Source organism: Schistocerca americana, chromosome 1 (genome assembly GCF_021461395.2).
Source record: "Schistocerca americana isolate TAMUIC-IGC-003095 chromosome 1, iqSchAmer2.1, whole genome shotgun sequence".
Classification (NCBI taxonomy): Eukaryota; Metazoa; Arthropoda; class Insecta; order Orthoptera; family Acrididae; genus Schistocerca; species Schistocerca americana.
In genome coordinates, this window is record NC_060119.1 from 120,638,761 (window position 1) to 120,643,701 (window position 4,941).

At 46.0% G+C, this 4,941-nt stretch overlaps 1 non-coding gene across 1 annotated transcript; it reads right to left on the reverse strand.

Moving 5' to 3' along the window:
* Positions 1–4,269: 4,269 nt before the first annotated feature.
* Trnas-cga lies at positions 4,270–4,344 on the reverse strand. Its single transcript has one exon. It is a non-coding gene; the product is annotated as a tRNA-Ser (tRNA).
* Between the last annotated feature and the right edge of the window lie 597 nt (positions 4,345–4,941).

The window sequence follows — 4,941 nt, forward strand, 5'->3', positions numbered from 1 at the left end:
CAGTTAGTTGTAATAAACCGAGGAACTGCGAAGTAGCAGCAAGGCAGTAAGTTTACAATAAATGACAAGCCCCAACGTACATAGTATCATGAACAGCATATAAAAAATTTGTGACCGGTTGTGTGTGAGCTTGGAGGTGGGAGAGGGGGGGCTTAAAGATCACATTTTTAGGTTTTCCTTGATTGCCAAAATGTTTCCCAGTATAAAATTATTGTTTATTAAATTTCTTGTAAAAAAAGTCCTGTTCATTTTTCTCTAGGTCTAAGATTCCCCACATTACAGTGTACGGAAAAATCGCACCTATGAAAACTAGTGTCTCAATGATATAAAATTAATGTTTATTGTTAAATGGAGTGCGTTAAGAACGAATATTAAACGTGTCTGCCACATCTAAGTGCGACAGAAACTGTCAAAGGATAATATGTGTTCTGTGGGTGTCACAGGTTAGATGGGAAACGGGTGAGGGTTACTGGAGGCACGTCGAATTGTGGTCATGCCCTTTTCTCCTTTGTACGGCTGAGAACTGATGAGCTAGCAGGTGAATCCCCATTCTGTCAATCCCACTATATCACACAGAACCACTACACTCTACAGAGCATTTCACAAAGTTATACCAGGTCCTTCGCAGCTCCTCTTATGAATCATTGGCGACTAAGTGTGAAGGCGCTCCTAGGGGGAAGAGGTTTGTTTGCACCAAGTGTGTCAACACGACATTAAATATAGGCATGAGTTAATAATAATAGTAGTGAAAGAAAGGCATACTGGCAGTTTCTACGCAGATCTCCGCACACTGCTAGTGGGAAAATGGATTATTAGTCATCCTGTAGAACATCTGCACCATTTTTCAAGGAAAGGTGACTTTATTCACCACCGACGCTACCCGTTTTTCAGTTTACAGATAGACTATAACTCCCTAGCGTTTCCTCTCCCGTTCTCTTATGTAATTAGATAAAGTAACTTCACTGAGACCGTGTTTGTATAGTGGAGTGATTTTCAGTTTATTGCGTCAGTACTTATTTACAGATATTTAGTGATATTTTATTTAAAATACGTTCATATAAACAATGATTGAGAAGTGCTTAATTTCTAAGTGTGGTGTTGTCAGTGACCTATGCAGTGCTGGTAGGAAAAGAATTAGAATGATAAATGTGGCATCTTGTTGCTATCTGTCGCTGACAGCATGTTGAAAATCCATGTAACCGTGTTGTAGTCACATGGTCGTGAATTAATGAATGACCAGGAAGTTACTGAAATTCTCTCACCTTTAATTTTGGTACACTGAATATATCTCTTCCGTTCAGGAGCTACTGGCACTTCTAGAGTAGGCCACACTGGATGGAGCAACTTATCTCACATCCACAATGTTCTTGCAGGGTGGGTGTCAACATAACTGGCAGAACAGGACTTCTCATGCGCAAATCTGTAACAGTAATCTTCTATAATGCATTCCTTGACTTATATTGAAATGTATGAAGTTCCATACCACCTAGATGATCTACTTGTGCTGCAGAGGGAGACAATTTAAGCCTCTAGTCCTCCTGAAATCTTGGAAGAGCTGAGGCTGGGGTAATGCGTTTGGTACCTACAATGATGCGAAAAGTATTCCAGCCATTGATAGTGGAGACAATGAAGTCAACTATGTCGAATACATATTGCTAGTCTGCTGCACTTCGGAGAGTGTCTTCAGTGTGGTGCACAACTAACAGCTCCAGCTGTCGAGCTTTTTTACATAAAAACTCACTCAACAACTGCAAATTAATGCTCAATAAAGTAAAAATAACTCCACTATATAAACATGAGCTCGATGAAGTTGTTTTGTCCACTCACTTGATAGAACTGGACAGGAAATACTGGGGAGATATAGTCTGAAAACCGATCATGACTTTTGGTGGGACAAGTGTCCCTTCCTGAGAGAAAGCTACAGCAGCCATACGGGATGACTAAGAATCAATTCCGCTTTAGCAATGTAGAACAGTGTGCACAGACTCATGTAGAATCTGTCTATATGCGTTTCTTACATTAGTATTGCGTTTACTAGTAATTCATATGTTTTCCATGTACTGTTAACGTAATTTGTCGACACTAAGCACCGCCAGGCATGTCTGCACACTGAGTCGCTGGTGATTCATATCGCTGAGTTCTCGTTGCCAAATGTAGGGTCTTGCCCACTCGTCTCGTATAGTGTGCCTACAGGATGCTGCGTTCCTGGAATGCTATACAACATTTCAAGCAAATAACATCAGTAGTTTTTATTACAAATAAGAAGAGTGACAATACTTAACTTGAAACTTCCTGGCAGATTAAAACTGTGCTTGGGTAGCTCAGTTGGTATCGCACTTGCCCGCGAAAGGCAAAGGTCCCGAGTTCGAGTCTCGGTCCGGCACGCAGTTTTAATCTGCCAGGAAGTTTCATATCAGCGCACATTCCGCTGCAGAGTGAAAATCTCATTCTGAATACTTAACTAGTATTTCCAAAGGTGTCGCAAGGGATGGGCGACATGCAACATAAATCCGAGTCCTTTGCTATTATACAATGTTTATGCAAGTTTGACGCACAGTGTGTTGATCACTAATAACTGTTCTCGTAGGCCTTGCTAATACTCTGCGAATACTGCCCACTAATGTCCCGCCGAGGCTGGCAGGACCGACGCTCGTATTCACTACAGCTAGATGCTGCTCCTATCGTGGAGGACTTCTCTTCTCTTGCATTTCTCATTTTCGTTCCGGTGCTAGTGGTTACGCCAGAACATTCATGCCCTCCCCCCCCCCTCCCTCCCCAAAGCGACGGACCGTCGTTGTGTAGGGAGTGCGACCACGGCAGGGGATACAGGAGTGTGGGAGCAACGTCGGGCCGGAAGCTGTGGCTTCAGGGGACGTCAAGCTTCCGGCTGTACCCAGTTATCTGGCCTGCGCTCTGGCGGAAACGTCCCCAGGAAAGCAACCAGAAGGGTACGCGTCCACCTCCTGTTGTCATGGACCAGATGAAGAAGGTGGCGACTGCTGCGGTGTGGGCGGGTCCTGCTCCGTCGGTAGGAAGAGAGAAGGCGGAGGAGGTGAAGGTTCCGTCTCCATGGGGTCGTCCTGCGGTGTCGTGGTGACACCCTCTGGTGACTGCTGTGGCTGCACTGTCCTCTGGATCCGCGAATCTGGGGGAAGAGAGACTGAAAGATCATCGTGCAAGACAGAGGCGAAGCTGATTTTGATGTCGGCGCTGCAATCTTTCTGGACCTGAAAGAAGATACATGCAAGCGCCAAGTCGACGGACGATCTCCCCTCGCGCCCACCCTCTGCTGCCGCTAAAAACCAGACATGATATCATGCGGCGCGAAGCGATACTTGCGGCATTCCTTCAGCGCCGGATGCTGAGAAGGGTGGAGCAGGTGGAGCAGTGTCCGATGGCGGCGGCCGTGAAGTAATTCCGCCGGCGATGGTCCGTCTCGTGGCTGCGAACGATAGGAGGCGAGAAACAGCTGCAAGGCTTGTTCCCGGGTGCTTGAAGGTTCTGGCAAAACGTTCCGCTTCGCCGTTTGACTGTGGATGGAACGGTGCACTATTCAGATGCTGTATGCCATTGCGTTCACAGCACGTTTCAAATTCATTTGGCGTGAACTGAGATGCGCTGTCTGCCATATTACTTCAGGTAAATCCTCGGGGCGAAAAATCGATGACAACACCCGAATTGTGCTACGTTACGTTGTCGAGTTCATTGGCACAGCTAAAAGATACTTAAAACTTTGAACATAGCTGCTAAGATTCAGTGACCGTGTCAGAATTGTATTAGAACAAATAAGCCCCCGGTCAGAAATATTAAGTCAAAATTGACCAGGTTTCGACACTACTATGAGCGTCGTCTTCAGAATTAGACTAACTGTTCTAAAACATATTAAGTATATAATACACTCCAGAATAAGATTTTCACTCTGGAGCGGAGTATGCGCTGATAAGAAACTTCCTGACAGATTAAAACTGTGTGCCAGGCCGAGACTCGAACTCGGGACCTTTGCCTTTCGCGGGCAAGTGCTCTACGATCTGAGCTACCGAAGCACAACTCACGCCCGGTACTCTCAGCTTTAGTTCTGCCAGTATATCGTCTCCTACCTTCCAAACTTTACAGAAGCTCTCCTGCGAACCTTGCAGAACTAGCACTCCTGAAAGAAAGGAAATATCGGAGACTTGGCTTAGCCACAGCCTGGGGGATGTTTCCAGAATGAGATTTTCACTCTGCAGCGGAGTGTGCGCTGATATGAAACTTCCTGGCAGATTAAAACTGTGTGCCCGACCGAGACTCGAACTCGGGACCTTTGCCTTTCGCGGGCAAGTGCTCTACCAACTGAGCTACCGAACCACGACTTACGCCCCGTCCTCACAGCTTTACTTCGAGCAGTACCTCGTCTCCTACCTTCCAAACTTTACAGAAGCTGGTACTGGCAGAAGTAAAGCTGTGAGGACGGGGGTTGAGTCGTGCTTGGGTAGCTCAGTTGTAGAGCACTTGCCCGCGAAAGGCAAAGGTCCCGAGTTCGAGTCTCGGCCTGGCACGTAGTTTTAATCTGTCAGGATGTTTCGTATAATACATTAATAAAATTAAAGTTTGTACTGACTGGAAAAAGATGCAGTACTTACAAGTCACATATTAAAAAAGATCTAAGCCGGAAAGGCGACGTCATGAATAGTTGTAAGTAAGATGGCGAGCCGCTAAGGGCTGGTCGTACTTTAGTGAACAAGGGTTGCAACAAGACATGCTGTACGCGTCAACCACAATCAACCAGTCAATGTTACAAAAAGGTCCCGCAAAGTCTATGTGCACACGTTGCCATGGCCATTGCGACTTAGGCCAAGCAAAGAATTTTTGTGGCGGGGCGGACCGATTTTGGGCACATGCGTGAAACTGTGAAGTCATCTGTTCTATTTGGGCGCCCTACCCTGCCACGTACAGTGCCAACGC